This window comes from Struthio camelus, chromosome 2, assembly GCF_040807025.1.
Source record: "Struthio camelus isolate bStrCam1 chromosome 2, bStrCam1.hap1, whole genome shotgun sequence".
Taxonomy (NCBI): Eukaryota; Metazoa; Chordata; class Aves; order Struthioniformes; family Struthionidae; genus Struthio; species Struthio camelus.
Genome location: NC_090943.1, coordinates 81,694,450 through 81,712,978, shown reverse-complemented (window position 1 = coordinate 81,712,978; position 18,529 = coordinate 81,694,450). Strand labels below are relative to the sequence as shown.

Here is an 18,529-nt window from a genome sequence, read left to right as displayed (position 1 = left end):
TTTTTATTTATTTACTTTCTTCTCTCTGAAAAGGTGAGTCTCTCTTTACTCTGCAAAACCCTAGAAGTTTGAACACCTGTACACGAAATGGAACTGCTGAGTTATGTGCCTGTTCCCCAAAAGAGGGCTCTAACTTTCAGCCAGTGGGCTAAGCTACTACTGAGGCAATCTTTACACCTCCAGCTGCAGATTTTTCTAGCTTTAGCAGCTGCCTCAGGCAGCCACGCCAGGCCTGATAACGCTGCTAGAGTGAAGGCAAAGACAGGGGGCTTAACTCTTCCTCTTTCATCAGACTAGGAAAGAATTCAGCTGGACAAGCTCTTAATTACTAGTGATCTGTTTAACTGTTCGGTGTCATGGCTTCTTGAATTGCTTAAGTAGGCTTCTCTGAATATTCGTTTTCTCTTCTATTCCTATGGTGTGTGTCTGAGAATGTTAAAACAAGCGCGCTTGTGGTGAGGTTAGAGATAATTGATAAATGACCTCAAGGCAGAGCACACATAAAATTCTGCATTTAATCTAGGTAAACAGAAAAGGTAAAGTAAAGACAAAAAGGTATCAGAAAAGACAGTGAATAGAGAAAATCAAATAAATCAAAGAGACAACATGCAGGGAAAAACAAACAAACAAACAAAATATAAGTATTTCTGGCGTTGGACGTAGAATGACTAACACCCCCGGCCACCTGCCGAAACGAAGAGCACCGGTAGCTTTTGACCCCGCCGTCAGCGCGGAGCTGCTGCTCCCAGAGCGCTCGGGACTCGCCCGGCGAAAGGTGGCAGCAGCGAGTCGCTCTGAACCCGCCCGGCGCCGGTGCTCGCTCCCGCTAGGGAGCCGCCTGCGACTCGCCGGCCCGACCCACGCCCGAGCACGCGTGGGTCCCGCCCGCCCGCTGCGGTGGGGGGGGGGAGCGGGGGGTCGGCCGGGCAGCGCGGACCCCCCTGCTCGGGTAACAAACGCTGGCGCTGCTCCTCGGGCACAAAAAGCTCTGCGAGGCGAGTCGCGAGGGCCCGCGGCAGGGCAACTTCCAGGTGAGCGCTGCGTGGCTGCGTGCCACACAAGTTTCTTAGCGGCGGGTTCAGTGTGCGTGTGCATGTATATATGTGCATGTATATATGCACAGACACACACATAAATAAACGTGACTTATGACTCCCACGTTCTCTTACCCTCTTTGCTCGTAAAAAGACTTCTGCAAACACGGTAGCTTTCCCACCTGGGGGCTTGAAGGCCGAAGGGAGGGAGGCCGGCGGCAGGCTCCTGCCGCCCAGACCTCCGCTTCTCACCGCCCCCGACCCAGCGGGGGGTGCCCCTCACCCCCCCCACGCCCGGCGCGCACACGCCGCAGCCCACGCGGGAGCGCGGCGCGCCCCGTGGGCCGGGCCGGGCGGGAGCGCGCGCGCAGCAGCCGGCCCCGGCGCGGGCTGCTCGGCGGCGGCGGCGGCGGGCGCGCTCCCGCCGGGGAGGGGACGGGAGCGGCGGGGCGGGGCGGGCCGGCGGGGCGGGAGCGCGGCGGCGGCAGATGCTGCGGCGGCGGCGGCTGTCTCTGCTCCGGCCGCATCCCGCGGCCGCTGCGCCAGGCGCCGCCGCCGAGCCCGCCCCGGCCGCGGCCGCCCGAGGAGCGGGGCGGTGGGTGGGTGGGTGCGGAGCAGCGCGCCCACCGACGGGGGTTGCGCTGGGGGGCGGCGAGGGGGTGGGGGGAACCACCACCGCCGCCGCCGCCGCCGAGGATGCTGCTGCAGCTGGGCAAGGTCAGGACCTTGCGGTGAAGCCCGGCGCCGCCCGCGCCTTGCCCGCCGGGCTGAGGATTTGCCGCGGGGCTGTGGTACGTGAAGGCGGCCGGAGCGGCGCCGAGCGGTGAGTACGGCGGCGGCCGTCATGCTGCCAGGTCCCCCGTCCTCCTCCTCCTCTTCTTCCTCTGCCCCCCAAATCCCCTCGCCTCGTCCTCCCCCCCTCGCGTGCTCGCCGCTGGCGCGGGCGGCCGCGCGTGGCCCGGCGGCCGGGAGCCGCGCGTGGGCCCGCGGCGGAGGGGTCAGGCGGCGCCGCCGCTTCCCCCCCGCTCCGCTCCGCTCCGCCCGCCTCTCCCCTCGCCGTACGTTAGGCGTTTGCTTGTATGTAGGGCATCGGCGGCGCCGCCGCCGTCTCCCGACGCCCTGCACTAATGTGCTCGTTACGGCAGTGAAGTCATGGGGCGGGAGGAGGAGGAAGGGGGGACCCGCTGCCCCTCGGCGCCCCGCGGCCATCGCCGGGGCCCTGGGGCGGCTCCGGGCGGCGCTGGCTGCGTGTATGTGTGTGCGGGGAGGAGGGGGGATGCTTCCTTTGAAGGCACCGCCTGCGAAATGCTGCGCTGAGGGAGGGGGGGAGTGGGGAAGGGGGGGGGCTGCGATGTGCTGTTTCGTTGCTCTGTGTTTAATGGCTGCAAGGAAGGATGCTTTTCTTCCCTTTTGCCTCACCTGGCTGTGGTTGTGGTGTGCGATGCGCTGGCATCGGTTGGTGGGAGCGTAGCTGGAGCCGAATCGGTGCGGCGGCCCGGGCAGCGTGTGCAGCACGCACGGCACTCCGGCCAGGGGTCTTGGAGCAGCATAAAATTAAAAAAAAAAAAGGGGAGGGGGGCACCGTGGACAGCAATCATTTTAGAAACCATGTTAAATAGACCCTGGAGGGAGTGGAGACATGCACACGTGAAAGACTGAGATACATCCTGTTACGCTAAGATGTATTCTTCCTCATAGTTGAAGTGTTTGGCGTGCTTTGTTCTGATTCAGGGGGGTCACGATTAACCTTACAATTAGCTGCTTTATAGAAAAAAATACCCTAAACTTGTGGGAAATAATTAGACTTTAATAGGCCTTTGTTAAACACCACGCTGTTAACTTCATGGGCTGCAGCAACTGATATTTCATGTCCCCGAAATGTGTGTTTCTTTTTTTCTGTTGGGAATAGCAAGATCAAGTGTAAACTTTCGATTTTTGGGTTTTTTTGTGGCCTGTGCAGGTAGCCTGTACAGAGAGTGAAAAGACTGAATCAACCTGAACTGTAGTTTGTAGCGCATCTCTCTGTAGGGTATGTCAGGATCTCAAGACAGGGAGAGAATGCCCAAAATTGTCTGGCGTTTACGTAAGTCTGCTCTAGGCTTTTGCAAAATCAAGTGAGGGAGAAATGTCTTTGTCATTCTCTATTTAAGAAGCAATTTAAAAAGGAACTGATAAAGTTGGCTAATCTCACTTAGGCTATGAAGAGAAAAAAAAAAGGCTGACTTTTCCATTTGTTTTCAGTTTTGTTTTTTTTTTTTTTTTTTCTTTTTACTGAAAGAAGAATCCTGCATTGATATTTTTCTCAATTGGATTGGTTTTTTTGGAAAGAACTCAGCTAATGGGTCAATGTATAAATGACCTGACACGAGTGAGTGAGTGAGGTGCAGGTCCCCACAGAAAGCTGCTTAATTTTCTCCTCGTTGGCCTTGGAGACTCAGATGCCTTTAGGGCTTTCATAAACCTATTTACCCTTTATGTGGCTTGCTGGGGGGGAATCGCCACCCTAAACCCGAGCAACCTAGGAAGAGTGTGGCAAATAAGCAAAACTTGTGCTTTCTCCGAATGATAATCGTCAGGTATCCTTGCAAGACTAATTCTGAGTAAAGTTTGTGAAGCGAACCCCTTTCTGTCTGCAAGGGACCCTACCTTGACTGGGTATCATCAGTCTGCGTAACGCAACCTGCAGCGAGCTTGCATTAGATCATCCTTATTAGGCAGAAGTTGATTAATGGCTCAGTACTGTGTTGAACCTGATTATGTTGAATGTTGTAGCACGGAAACAGGAGATCACGTCTCGATCGCGTTGTTGAGAGATGGCTTTTGCAGTGTTATATAAGCGAGGCTTTGGAAAAAGAGTAGTGGACTGCGCTGTGTGTACACACCAAAGGAAATACCCCGTAAAGCTGCTGGTGGGAAGCAAAGAGAAGGATTCGTTTCTGAATGCGAGTTGCCTGACTTTACTGTGCTTTACAAGAAATCTGCTTTTGGGAGAGAACTGCAGCTGCCGTGTTTAAGTTTTGTTTCTCAGGTACCTTAGATGACATTAAAAGTGCTAAATAGTTTATTGGTAACGCTTACAAGCTTGTGACTTTTGCTGTGTTTTTTGAATAATACTCCTAAAATAATTTCATGCTCACATAATGAACTCTGACAGACAGCCGCACAAAATAGAAATAGTATCAACTTAAAGTGTTTGCATAATTTGTATTTGTATAATTTACCTTTGCTGATGGATGCCATCAATTTGACGGCTTTAATTCAGTATAATATATTTGTTTCTCAAGACACGTGTAAAATCAACTTATGCTGTAAAGAAAGGAATGGAACAGCTTATTTTAAGGGTTTTAAGAAATACATTTTTAAGTAGGGCTGTAGATCGGCATGTAAATGAAGCAGATAACAGCACAACTCATGAGTGTTAAATTTTGCACTAAATTTCCGATATGCTTTCTATTTCATGGCTCAGTGTGATATGATTTTTAGAGCCTATCAGTTGTGGAAATTCCAGCATATCTTTGTTAGGATTTCAGATGTACTTTTCAACAATTCCTAGAAGCAACTGCATTCAGGAATATCAGTAAGATAAGGAAAATATATTAGTACAGTAATTTCTACTTAAATAACTTTTTTGTGCTTCTTATTGATTGCACTTGATATATCAAATTATTCATGACTTACAGTTTAGGTATGACAAAAAAGATGAAATGGGTTGTTTCTCTTCTTTGAAGATCTCAGTAATACTTTATTTTAAGATAAGTTTAAGATGATTATTTAACTGCATGATACTAAATGTGATAGTATAGCTGTTAATAAAATATATGTGTGTGTGTGTGTATATATATATATATGTATATAAATCATAAACCACCAACTGATAGGCAGTATTTTAAAATAAAATGACTCTGAAACAGAGCTAAAAACACAGTTGGTTTTAGGAGAGATTCATTTTCCTGAGAAAAGCCATTACGCCTGGAAAAAGAATTATTTTTTCTGACTTTTTTTGTTGGGGGGCATGATGGGAAAACTGAGTTTAATATCTCTTGTGTCAGTATGAGGTCTCCACGTAGGACAGGTATGCAGTCGTCTGCTCATATACTGCAGAATCACAAGACCCTTTGGTTAGTGGCTCGTCTGTAGTTAACCTAATCTGGAAGGAATTTTGAATGCAGAGTGACACACTGAAACAATTTCTTCTGTTCCCTTGGGATGTGCTAGCTTGGTGTCATCTATGGGTGGTAAAAGCAGATTGACTGACCCAATTCTCTGGCAGTATACTGGACAAAATTCAAGTTTAATAAAACTGAAAAGGAAATACGGTATCTGTTTATGAGTAAACTAATAGCTGTGTTAATAGATTTTTTTTTTTGCATTAGTTGCTAATTTAATGTAAAACTAAGAAACAGAAATATCTCTTTTATCTGTGATAGCAAGTATTTAATATATATTTAAATTGTTCTTGGCTTGCTCAATCGACTCTTAACTACCTCTTCTGGTTTACAAAATTCAAGTATATTAATAAGCAATAACTTCAGGAGGCATGGAACAGCATATATGTCCTTTTGATCGTTGCTTATTTTATTGGTTTAAAATTTCTGCAAGAACAGGCTTCTAATGAAACTTTAAAACTTCATACTTTTCAAACTCACCACAAAGGTGGTAACTTTTGGTTTTAATCCACATATAAAATCATCATATTTGATAATACATTTGATTATGATTCATTGTATTATCCATTATAGTTTTACTGTGTAGTCAAGCCTTATTTTTCACTTGTTCTCAGCTGGCTTCATTTCATTTTGAGAAGCCGCAAATGGGCGGAGTCCCATCAAGTAGCAATTTTCAAAGTCTAGAACATGTGAGAGCCAAAGGGTTTTTCATAAAAAGTCCTCTATGAGAAGATTCCTTTTTTCCTTTTTTTCCTGCTGAGTTTGTAATTCATCTCTTCTCCCTACATCTTCGCAGGACAGCAATTGCATTTTGGTGAAGAAAATTTCTTTTCAAAACTGACAAACTTGAATTAGTCTGCTTAGTATAACATGTACATGTTCCTTTTTCAGTGATAGCTGCATTCTTCTGTCCTGACATAGTCTATTGTTATTTAATTATACATCGCCAAAATATTCCTGCAAGGTTGAATTCCCAAAGGCAGCCTAACGAAACTGGGCATGTGGCATAAATAGGAATTCTAATGGGAATTCTTTGTTGTTTTAAAACCCACTGGATGAGAGTTTTAACATATTCGTTTTTATCAGGTTACTCTCTCTTAAAATACTAAAATGTTTGTGGAAATAATGAGAAATAAGTTTTAATACTGGTGGTGGAAAACTACTTTACCTTTTGCCACCCCTAGGATTGCTAAAATTCATAATCTGCTCTCTGTGAAGGCGTAAACCTTCCCTTAAAGCCAACAGGCAGTTTGCAAGAGTGACTGGCAAAATTCTGAGAGGTGACTCCAGGCTCCAGACTCTGAAATTCAAGGCAGGTACTCTATTTTAATTCCTGTTTTCTGAGAAAGTACTTCTGCAGTTTAGTGTTGTACTTAGCTGGGCAGCCACCAGGTTTCTTCATTCTTAAACATGCATGTTTATCTACTCTTTTACAGAAGAAAGTAGATTATTGTCCCAGCCAGAACAGCTTGTTTAAAAATAATCTTTCCTCTTGCCAAGAGGGGGCCTAATGCCTTCCCTGCTTGGCCCGTGGCAAGGCAGAAGCCTCATCGCGCTCATTTTTGACATGAAGGATGACATAGCCTTGAGTACAGAGGTGACTGAAAAACAGCCCGAGATAGCAGAAGGAGAGGTCGGAGAACAGCTGTCTACGGAAGCAAAGGCTTAAACGTCTTCAGCAAAGTAAATGACTTGGGGTTAAAGAAATACGGAAAGGGGAAGGCTGCATGGGCAAGACGTGTTGTTGTCTTCTGTGCCAGAACTTTCAGAGACACTGAGATATTTAAATAAGCAGATGCCTGAAGGCATTTTTGAAATCATCTCTGTCTCACATTTATTTATTACAACAGTAAATACACTTCAGGCCAGCTTTTGAACATGCCTAACGGCATCGTCTCATTTCTGCATGGCTCGGTACCTCTGGAAGTGAGGTGCTATGTGATCTGCAAGCTGATGTCTCACTGAAGGTGGGACTGGGGCTCCTAAGTGCTGGGGATGCGAAGTACAAAATAGATAATCTAGTGAATTCTTACAAATCTAAGTCTAGATTTTTTGACAAATTGGGAAATGTGATCAATCATTTTGTTAAATTTTCTGATGAAGTAGCTCTAATAGGAGGTCTCTTTCAAGAAATATAGGTGCAAAGCTTTTTTATGACATCCGTTGTTACAGGAAGAGAGCACAATGTGAAGGGGTTGTGGAAGATGCTCCAACCTGATGTCAGACCATAAATTAAAATTGATATAACTGTTTCTTCAATTAAATAAAAATAAGGTGCATGTATATTACTACAACTTTTTTCAGATAAGATCTTTTTTTAAAAAAAAAAAAAAAACCTCTGTTCCCTGAGTGTTATTTGTGGACTACCATACTACTACAACATTTTCAGCGATGGTGGTATAGGTGGGAAAGGCTCTTTCTGTCTGAGGAACTCTCTTCTGCCATCACAGAAACCATGATAAACTGAAACACTTAATATTGCAACAATGTAAATTTCTTGCTTCCCCTGTATTCTCATAAGAGTCTTTTTTAAAAAAAAACCCTCTTGTCTGTAGCTGGAGAGCTTGTTACAATTTCTAGCCTAAAGGTATTTATGGTTAGTTTACTCCCATTTGTCCTTGTGGCAGCATTGACCCCTGGTTTACACAGCTCTGTTCCCCTGGCTGCGTTTCTCCGGCTGACGGTGTTTCCCAAGAGCAGTGAGGTGCCCTCTCCACCCTCCTTTTATAAGAGCTCCTGCACTTGCCCAGTCACGAGGAGCCCTTCGTTTTCCCCCTTAATCCCAGTGGCTTACTCTATCTTGTTTTAACTTGTCTTTCCTAAACATGAATAAACAGACCTCCACGTGAGGTAGGATCAGAGCCTTTTACATACAATACTGCTTTTCTGTGTCAGTTTTTGGTGGGTTTGTCCCAAGCTGTTGTCTGCTGTTTTCGTGCTGTAGGAGTGGTAGTTAATCGCAGGCTCGTTGGTAGGCTGGGCTCCTTCCAGGCAAAAGTTGTTGTTGCTCCCCCTAACACAGGACCGGTCTGTTTGGTGCTATTGAATCTCATTTCCCATTACAACAGTTCTTTCAGTGTGATAATCTTGGGGTGTTTTTTTTTCTTGTTGTTACTTCTTTGTTTTTGTTTTGTTTTAAATACTGGTAATTACTCTTAAATTTGTGTCGTGTTTCTCTTCATGCCAAATTCATTAGTGGAAATAAGACCCTGAGTCAAAATGCTTTTGTTTTAATTTTAGACGTTTAAAGAACGATTTGCTATTTAATACAAGAGGTGTCAATGAGAAGGGGTTAACGGTGTGGGGATCCTTTTGGCTTAACATTTGGTTTGAAGCATGGGTCAGCTAACAGTTGGAAGAAGTGGATAAATCTTGTAACGATGAAAACTGTCTGAAAACTTCCCCCTTCCCCCCCCCCCCCAGATTCTTCAGCCCTATCAATGAGGAAGAGTGTTTGAGTACATGGTCACAGACCATCATAGTTAAGATGGTACTGTTACAGCCCATTGATCCAATGACTTCCTCCTTTCTTGTCATACATATAAATTGCAGATGTTTCCCATTTGGATGGTGTTCACTTCCCCAGTGCGTTATTTCTCAACGTTACATTGTTTTAAGATGTTAATACAAAACACTTTTTCCTCTGGATATCAAACATTTTTTTTCTTTTTGGAAAGTCTCTATTCTACATTGCCACAGTTGCAATGAGGCTGTGATATTATAGGCTGCTTTAGATAAAAATGGAATTATGTCCAGATACTTGCAGGAAGTCTGAGGTCTGTAATTCACTTTAAAAATAATAATTAAAAAATAAAACAATACGCACAGCAGAGGAATAGTATGCAGAGACTCTGATCCTCAAAGTTCACCTTTATGTTAGCTTGAGAGAACCACACTGATTTTTGTGGTACCTATATCCTTTTACACCTCATGATGGTAATCTGACCTTCAGTTCAGTGGCTGACCTTGTCTGACCAAACAGGCTTACAAATGCACTGAAGGAAATGAACAAGCTTTGGGTATTTTACAAAAGTTTGTGCTTTAATAGAGGGTATTGACAATAATTGATGAATCATGTAATTCTTGTTATTCTTACTGCAAATGTTTTTGAAGGTTGAGTTAGGAGAATCTTGAGACTTTGTACATGGATTTCCACTACAGTGCTGAAGTATGTCATTTAGAGGTGTAGGGGAAAGCTTGGAAATGCGATGGCACATCTGCTCCTTGGAAGTGTCAAAAAATGTAGAGATTCTCTTTACAAATAAAACAGGAAAACATAGTTAGCTTGTAGCTTCTTTATTTCTTTTTTCTAAACCAGATTTATAGCATATGAGCCCAAGATAAGGATTTTGAATAATGGGGTTGGAAGTCCTGCTTAGGCATCACCAAATTAATTCCCAGGAGCCCCTCAGCTATATATGCATGATTTTTGGAAGGTACGGTTTGGTTCACTCTGGGGGAAAATTAGCATTTGTAATCTAGTGTAGACCTCATTAAGGATTAGCAAAATAAAAGCATGGGTAGTAGTTAATGACACATAGTATCCTATAACTCGGTGCATATTAGATGAACAACACCCTTTCCTCTCATCGTTCTGCATAAACATGATGATCCCTTAAAGTTTTGATGCATTTAGGAATGAATATTTTTGATCGTGAGTCTTTCTGACAAGCGTGGAAGCCTATCGCACTTGTTTTCAGCACTTGAATTTTGACTTCTTTTCTCTTTACAAAGAGCAAGGCAAGTACAGTATTGCACAGAGTCTCAGGGGCCTTGGTTAACTCTGAATTTAACCTCTTCAAAGAAAGATGGGCAGATTCAGCTTAATTGGAAACATGTATGCCTAATCAAAGAATAAGCTTAGAATCACAGATTTTAAAAATGAGTTAAAACCAGAAATTGCATTATAATACAAAGAAATATTTTATATACAAATGAGAGTATTGAAGAGAAGCCATGAGACCACTTTCAAGAAACTTAATGCGCTCTTCTGTTAAGCAGTTGCTTAGTGTACTCAGTTCAATAGGTGCTTAATAGGCATGATTGCATTTTATACAATAAAAACAAATGCCAAAGCCTGCATCTCTGGTCAAATTAAGGAAGTTCATTAACCTTTCGCTGTGCTTCTGCGAGGATGCTCCATGCTAACTTTTATAATGAGCAGCCAAAGGGTTGGTAGTACTTCTCCATGTTTCAAAAGGAATCAAACATTTCCTTACAGTCTGTGTTTCCTTATGTAGCCAAGTTTGTGCAGCAATTACTTTATGTGGATGAAATGCAAATTTATGGTGTAAAACTTTACTTTTGTATCTCTTCTTCACCTATTCCTTCTCTAAATTTTTTTTAAATTAAAATTTAAAAATGACTTAAACTGAGCAGATGAAGACACCTCTTTCTTTGTGGTAGAAGTAACATTATAAACTTTGATCATATTTTATGCCTTGGCTATAGCTTAGAACAGCTAAAACTTCACACAGTTACATAAAGGAAGGCAATTTAGATTGATTTCCGCAGTAAGATTTTCTGGTAAGTGCAACATCAGTATTTGAAGGATATGGTACATCTAGCAGTCGATGCTAACTAAGTGCTATGTAAACTTGTCCTACTTTCAGACAGCTTGGATTTTTAAGACCAGGCATCTGTGAGCTCCTGGATATGCTGGTATCACTGGAAAGCGTATGGGGCAAAGTCACTTCAAAGAACTTGACTTCTCTGCTGTATGTTCCTATTTGTATAACTACCTATATTTTTGTATTTATAGATGCTATTTAAAATATAGAGTCAAGGTGAGGTAGCTTTATATATGGTCTCACGGCTCTTGGCAGGCCATTGTTAGTGCCTCAGAAGAGGGAAGTAGAGCAAGACCTGTAACTCCAGCTCTACCCACCAGCATCCTCAGGCTGACCATGCTGATGGATCGCTCTGTTTGAGGCTTCCTCAGCATGATCTCCCCTCCGAAAACACCCAGCAGGGAGGTGCTTGGCTTTTGATCGGCAGTGATGACAGTATGTCGGGTCCCCCAGTGACAGGTTGCTGGTGATGTATTGTCAGACCAGGCTCGGAGCAGTGATGTTTGTGAAGGAGCCAAAGACTTTCTGCACTATAAATTGCTTTTGTGTCTTTTACTGTGTAGCTAGTGTCCCAAGGAGAGCAAGAGATTTGAGATGCTGTTAATAGCAAACCATAGTGGCAGTGGGGGAAGGACAAGGAGCTGGAATTGCCTTTATAGTTGCTGTAACGTCAGTGAAGCAGGAAGATGCTAATTCGATCATTTAGCAGAGGTAGTTGAGCCAGTCTGCTGGTTTCCAGTAAAAAATTTGAGAAATACATTTTCAGAAGTGCTTTATTTACAGAAGTATACCAGTTCCAACAGGGAACATTGTACTGGTCTAAACAAGGAAAACACAGTTTGCACACGTTTAGAAATGCACACGTATTCTATTTATGTGTGCAACCAACTCAGTCTGACTGATCTTTCTATACAATGCATAAACACACTTTCACCTGATTTTAAAACCTAGATCTCTCTCAACAATTCTTATTTGTCCAAGTCTGCTGAAGTCAATAAGAGTTTGTTGGCCTTGGCCTGAATACAGACTTAAAAGGCAAACATTTAATGCTTATTTATTCTGTGGGATTTTTTTTTGATATGCAACTAGGTTTGAAAAATGTAGGATATTTTTGTTTTATTTGCAAGTGTTTTGTATCTAAGCTTTTTTTTTTAATTCTAATATCTTGGGCTCAAATATTAACTTATACTTTCTCTTCTTCTCTGCCCAACCCCTAAAAAGCTGCTTTTTTAAAATATAAATAAAAATGGAATTAGCTGAAGCTGTGTCAAATGTTGAAATTCCTCCCTTATGAATGTGTATTGCATAACTTGTATAATAGTGAACTCCAAAGCTGCTTGATTTTATATTTCTCTCAAGCAAAACCTAATTGTTTTCTCATTTAATTAGGTAACAGAAATCCAACTGAATCAGTGGGAGACCTGTGCTTTACAAAATGTGCCTTCATCACAAATATTTTTCATCTCTTTATTCTGCTACTTTTACCTGCTTGACTATCCAATAATTTCACAATCTGATGTTTGTCATGATACAGTTTTCTAAAGAAAAATACTGATATCACAAATACTGGTGGCATCCTAAAATAGGGTCAGGATGAATAATCTCAGCACTGATTTACAATTCTTATACTTCAGGATTTTTAAACTTTCTGTATTGGGTCAGAGGGTTCTTTTTCAGCTTTAATCAACGCATAAGACTCCCATGTGGAGGGGGAAAAAAGAGTGGGTTGCAGGAAAAAGAAAGGAAAAATCAGAGTTGTAGTTTGTTTGGCTAATTTGTCCTAGGGAGGGAAAAAAGCATCCTTCCTGTCCTCTGGAACAGTAATGGTCTTGAAGAATGAGGTTTGTTTACCTGCCACTGTAACGTGCTTGTCAATAAATGGTACTACTGTCTGGGAAGCTGTATAGCTCTTTACGTTTATGAACTATGATGCTTTGTTCTTGTGAATGAAGCAATTATTTCTCCTCCCCCTCTTTTAAAATTCACATTCACATTTTAACTCACATTTAAATCTGTATATTTAGTATGGTTTCAGTAAAATATCAGGACTGTAATAAAGAAGCAAGGATTGCTGACTGTGAAAAGCTTACTGTGCTCATCATAACATCTAAAACTCCACTTATTTCAAATAATCTGTAATAAATCTTTATTTAAATTTTGCCCTTTTGGTTCTATTTTGGACTTAATAGCCATGTAAAATTTGCAGGGTCAGTTTTGCAAAAATCAGTTTTTGTCATGTGGGTGTTTGCAGGGTCAGCGTTTGCAAAAATGAGTTATTTTGTCATGTGGAGGTTTTTTGTTTGCGTTTGTTTTTGCGTGTGTCTATGTGTCTAATTGGCACCACTGTGCAATATGGCCATAGTTTTGCTTAGCAAAAGAGACGGAGCAGCTGATGTGAAAAAGCAGAGTTGGCTGTGAAGAACAGGGCAAATGGAAAAGTGAAGCTATCCCCAAAACTGAAAAGAAGAGAAGAAACCGTGACTGCCCTTGAGGTTGCAGAGTTAAAAGTATGTATCTTTCCTGAAATGCATTAGTCCTAGGCTGTGGTCTATAAGGATGAAGGTGAATCAGTATTGCAGTCTCTTGAACAGCTTGTCTGTAGAGAAGTAGGTGCTATGTTTCCTCCTCTATGCATGTTCAAGGAGATATTATTACATGTTTTTTCTGATCCCTTCTTTCTTCCATACTTACCTACCTACTGGGCAAAACCATGGGCTGGTAACCATGTTGTACCCGTTATGGTGCTGTCACCCTATAAATAAGTTGTATTGGTATTTACACTGCAAAGAAGATTAATTATTGTTTTTGACATTTCAGTGATGCAAATTAGTCTTCAGATGAGGAATAAGGTGTTGGACTTCAGGTTCAACTTTTTATATTCATCTGAAGATAAGAGTACAAGCATTGGATGCCGAGAGTGCATTTAGTAGTATGCAGCCTTCTGTATGTTTGTTGACTGTACATATGTATATGGGATATCTTATTAAAATTTCAAAATAAAAAATGAGAAAGGGAATTTGAACTGAGTAAATTTTCTTTCCTATTGGTAGGAAGCATGGCAGCCAGCTGAAACTCAGGCCAGTAATACCTTTAATCTATATAGTACATACTTGTATTTATTTTGTTGTGTCTGAACTGAGAGTTGTAGTTTTTACAAACTTTTTTTCTATATTTTTATGGCTAGTTTGCCATATATGGGATTTGATGGTCTGTTATCCCTTTTCTTTTCCTAGCTTGTGATGTGACTTTCCCAGAGTAAGATCTAATATCGTGGAAATGTTTGAGCTGCAGCTTCCTTTCTAGGAATCATGTCACAGAAGTAAAGGATTTTTTCCTCTGTCTTCTAAATCTGGATGTTTTCTAAATTTTTTTTTTCTAGAAATTGTCATGAATTTTCCACTATCAGCTTGCATTCAATCAGTAAATAGCAAGAAGAAGTTATAAGCAAACTTCTAATAAGATCCAATAGCGGCTTTCAGGTGTATGTTTCAGACGGATCAGACATTCAGGTGGTTGCTAGCTGAGAATTAATTAATGTAACTTTAGGATTTTATATAGGTGAAGTTTGTTACTATTTTTTAAGGCAGAAATATTATTTCCCCTACAATGAAAACTGAACAAGACTAGAATTTTTAATCATCTAGATTAGGTAGATGATTTGAGAGACAGGTGCAAGTGTAGAACTGTACTTGAGCGTGTGTGTTTATGTGAAAGAAACACTGTATAAGCTGGTGGAGGAAACGTACTGGTAGAATTGTGTACGCAGAACTAGCGTGAGGTTGTAGTGGCTGCTCCGAAATTCAGAAATAAAGTGAGCTCAGCAGTAAGTGCTACCGAGCAGCATTTCAGATGGCTTCTGTAATTTCTCAAGAATCTTGCCCACTGGAATAGTGTAAGTTGAGAAGAGTTTTGGGTTTGGATCAATTGAAAGAGGTAAAATCATTGCAGTAAATCCTCTAGTACTTAAATGAAGTTTGAGCATAGCTAAAATGGTTTTAGTTTCGTGTTCCGTTCCCTTCCGTATTCCACTTACGTTAGCTCATGTGAAAGAGTTAAGAGGCTTGTGGTTTATTTCACAATACCGTTTTTGAGATACCAAGTGTATTTCTGAAAGACAGCTATACGTCTACCTTTTACAGGAGCAGTTGGAGAAAGCAAGGACAGCTCAAAGCTTTTTCTTTTTTGCGCATTTTTGCGCATGAATCATTTTAGTGCTCCTTCAGAAAGGGGACTTGTGCTGCTGAATGAATTTATAGAACGTTGTGTAATATTACTGATGTTTTAATCTTCATCTCTCTATATGCACATAGAGGAGAATAGAAATGCGCTTGTAATTTAAGGTCTGACTTTTTACATTTGAAACTTGAAGCTTGAACATTTGTACAGAATTTTTAATATTAAATAAGAAATATGTTAAATATGAATTTCAAACATTGCCCAAAACATAGCAAACGTATAAAGCAGTACTGCCTCCCTCAATTTTTTTTTCAAAATTTGTATAAGGCAGTTTGTTTTTTTTTTTTTCTTTTACAAACATCTGGGATCTCTCCTGCTCTCTGGCACAATGTAAGTGCTATCACTTGCTAACAACTGTACACAGGTGTTACATATTTGCCTCCCTCTACAGTTTCTTATACTACTTTCCAGAAATAAGGTTTGTAGCTAAAACTGTTCTATGATGCAAAAAGGTGTCATCATTCAGGGGCTTAAGCTGCCACTTCTGGATGTAGGCTAGCTTGTGGTCGAAGCCCCAGGGAATTCTTTCAGCCCTCCTGCTGGCAGGTCTTGTGTCCAGCTTTCCTGTTATCGTACCTATGTGGAGCCAATTTTTTTCAGCCCTTCTGAGTGGAAATTTATTCACTTTTTTATTGCAACTGGATTTCAGTAGGCTAATACTGTTACAAAGCTGGATATGTTTGAGATAAACATAAGTTACAAGAGGAGCTGGAAGCTAGTTTTAAATCTGCCAGCGTTTCACCTCTTGGCATGCTGAGCGTACCAGTAGCGAGCTCAACCCCAGTGAGTTAATCCCTGACCTTTTACAAGGAATAACAAACAAAAGAAGCATGATGGTAAGTACACTTCAGCAGTGTCTTCGTCTGCAGAGTGGCAAATAACCAAAGCCCTCTCGGTGCACGTTTAGAAAATCGTGTGCTGTAGATTCATTAACTGTTCCATAGATGAAAGACCATATGCAGGATTGCAGATGGAGTAACAGACTGTAATGTTAATTTATCAATCACGGAAACAATCATACATAATGGGGGCTTTTTATTTTGTATTGCATCAGTGTTTTGACAACTTGACTTAGATCACACCCCTGTTGAACTGGCGCTGTCTAAAACATACTCACAGATGGTCCTTATGCTGAAGAGTTCAAAAACCTAGCTAACAGGAGTGGTAAAGAGAAAACAAGTCTACAGAGGTTGAAATGAGGTCAAGCACAAGCCAGAGAGCGGGATCCTGGTTGTCCCCGCACTCTGTCTCCGAGAACATGCAGCCCTTTCCGTGCTGCTCAAGCAAATACTTGGCTCTTGCTATACCGCTATCAACGCCTGGATGGCAAAAACTCACTTTTGCTTGACTCCATATGACGCTTTCCTGGAGTAGGTAATAACGTGTTGTACGTGATCCAAAAGGCTCTTTTCCAAAACAGCAAGTATCGTTGCTTTGCTTGTGTACCTTTTCAAAAATGAGTATTTGTTCATAAGTAAAAGGTGAATCATTTGGAGGAGGAAAAGGAAGGGGGAAAAAAGATGATGTTGCTTCATTTTTTTCATAAGAAGTTTAAAAAACAAAACAGACGATAACTTGCTTTTGTAAGGATAATGAAGCTGTACAGAGTCTCGGCAAATACGCTAACGCCAGTTCCTGACCTCATATTATATTAATGTGGGACGGATAAGGAATGTTACTAAACTCACTTATGAGCAAGACTGTTGCTGTGTGTTTCCATCGTGTGTTACGACAGAGACCTGGGCACTGAGCTTCTGCTCAAGCCTTGCCTTCATGGCAGCAGTAATTTTCCTTCCATCCTTTTTTTGTTTGAAGCAAAAAGCGCTAAGCAGTCTCAGCTATAGCAGGAGGGCCGGGGACCGGGGCCTGAGTTTTCCTCACCCTTAGAATGCTCTCCTCAAAGAGGAGTCAAGCTGATGTCAAGGAAATTAAATCTCTGTCACCAAAACGCTTAACTCAGCATAAGCAAGCCTTAGAATATTTGGACAATCTCTCAGCAGTTTTCCATCACTTTCACAAAACAGTAAATGCTATTCTAATTTCTGTTCATCCTAAAAATACCCCGGAGCTTTTAATATGATATATCAGAAATGGTCTTTTTTGAGATTATTTTTCTTGACATTCATTTTGTAGAGGAAAAAAAACCCCAAAGCCAAGAAACCAAACCAAATAAAAGGGGTAAGGGGAGACCATGTTGAGGAACCTAGTCTTTCTTTGGCCTGGCTCAGTGGATAAGAAGGCAATGGTAGTTTTTTTTTTTTTTATTATTTCCCCCCCCCCTTCAATAAGCAATTATTGAAGAGCAATTATTACAGAGCAAGTAATTCAGGCCAATATCACCTTTAGTGAGGATCTGAGGAATAAACCAGTGATGTGAGAACTCTCTTTCCCCTTCCTTACAATAATAACATACAGAAATAAAATGGAAGGAGTGTGGGAGTGGAGGAGGAAAAATATTTCTAGGCTAGCACAGATACTAAGAACAACTGCTTCTCCAACAAAAAAAGGACAGTCTATTTTTCCTGAATCAAAATGTGAGAATGTTATTACAAAAGAATAAAATATGCCTTGCTGTGTATTAGGTAGCAGTGACCTTTTATCATTTCATATGTTTAAAGCCAAGTAAAATACTGTGACGAGCATAGGTAATGGCTTTCGTGATGGCAAGAGCATATAATGATAGTTTTGGCCATATTACAGACTATCCTTATTTTTCTGGAATAATTTAAGGCATACAATCAAAAATCTATTTAAAACAAAACATTAATTTTGAGAAATAAAATTTGTTAAATGGTAATTCCGTGAAAAATGAATTGCAGCTCTTGTAGCTGATGCTATTTCAGCTAAAATAAGCGGAAAACTTTGCTGATTTTTTTCATTAGAAAAATCTAATTTCCACAACTTTGATCCATTTATACACTTGTAGTCAGCCTTGAAAGTATGGTCTATGAAACCATCACAAATGTGCACTGAATATTAGAACATCTGCCCTCTAATCTGAATATGTGTCTTAAATGCATGTACCGAAAGTGATTGCCCTTCATGTTTTTATATAATTCTCTTCTAGGAATTGCTCAAAACACTCCTCTATTTTTTCCCTATCCATCATTCCTCTCTATAGGCAGATTACAGTCAGTATGACTTGTGTATTGTACATACTACTTGTACCTCAAAAGGGTAGATGCAATGTAATGGCAACCGTATTTGCTAAAGATGTAATCTGAGGAGAAATTGCAGTTTAAAAACTGTAGTTGCTAGGAGATAAGTTTAACTATATGTGTGTCTATTCCAGAACAGTTTGACCTTCTCTGTCCATGGTAGAGAGATTAATTCCTTTGTGTCTTTGTGTGCTCAGAGGATAATTCTCTCCCCCTTCTCCCCCAACAGACTGTTCCACAGCTGGGTACCCTTCCCTGACATCACTCAATCTCTACTCTCATGAGCTCCGATGAGCTCCGTTCCAGGCTTCATTGCTTGTGTTTTCAGCCACTGGCCTGCTAGCTTTGGATATGTTTTTTTGCTG

The 18,529-nt window shown here is 41.4% G+C and overlaps 1 protein-coding gene across 4 annotated transcripts in view; it reads left to right on the top strand.

Annotated features, from left to right (window-relative positions):
* Positions 1–1,704: 1,704 nt before the first annotated feature.
* The window catches only part of CTNND2 (catenin delta 2), a 669,170-nt gene continuing 652,345 nt past the window's right edge, over positions 1,705–18,529 (top strand). For 3 of the 4 annotated variants that reach the window (XM_068931423.1, XM_068931424.1, XM_068931421.1), the window contains exon 1: positions 1,705–1,857. The gene's annotated coding sequence lies outside the window, so the exon portion shown is untranslated. Of the gene's footprint in view, positions 1,858–3,987; positions 4,063–18,529 lie in introns of those variants that run through there. The other variant, XM_068931422.1, reaches the window with a different exon arrangement.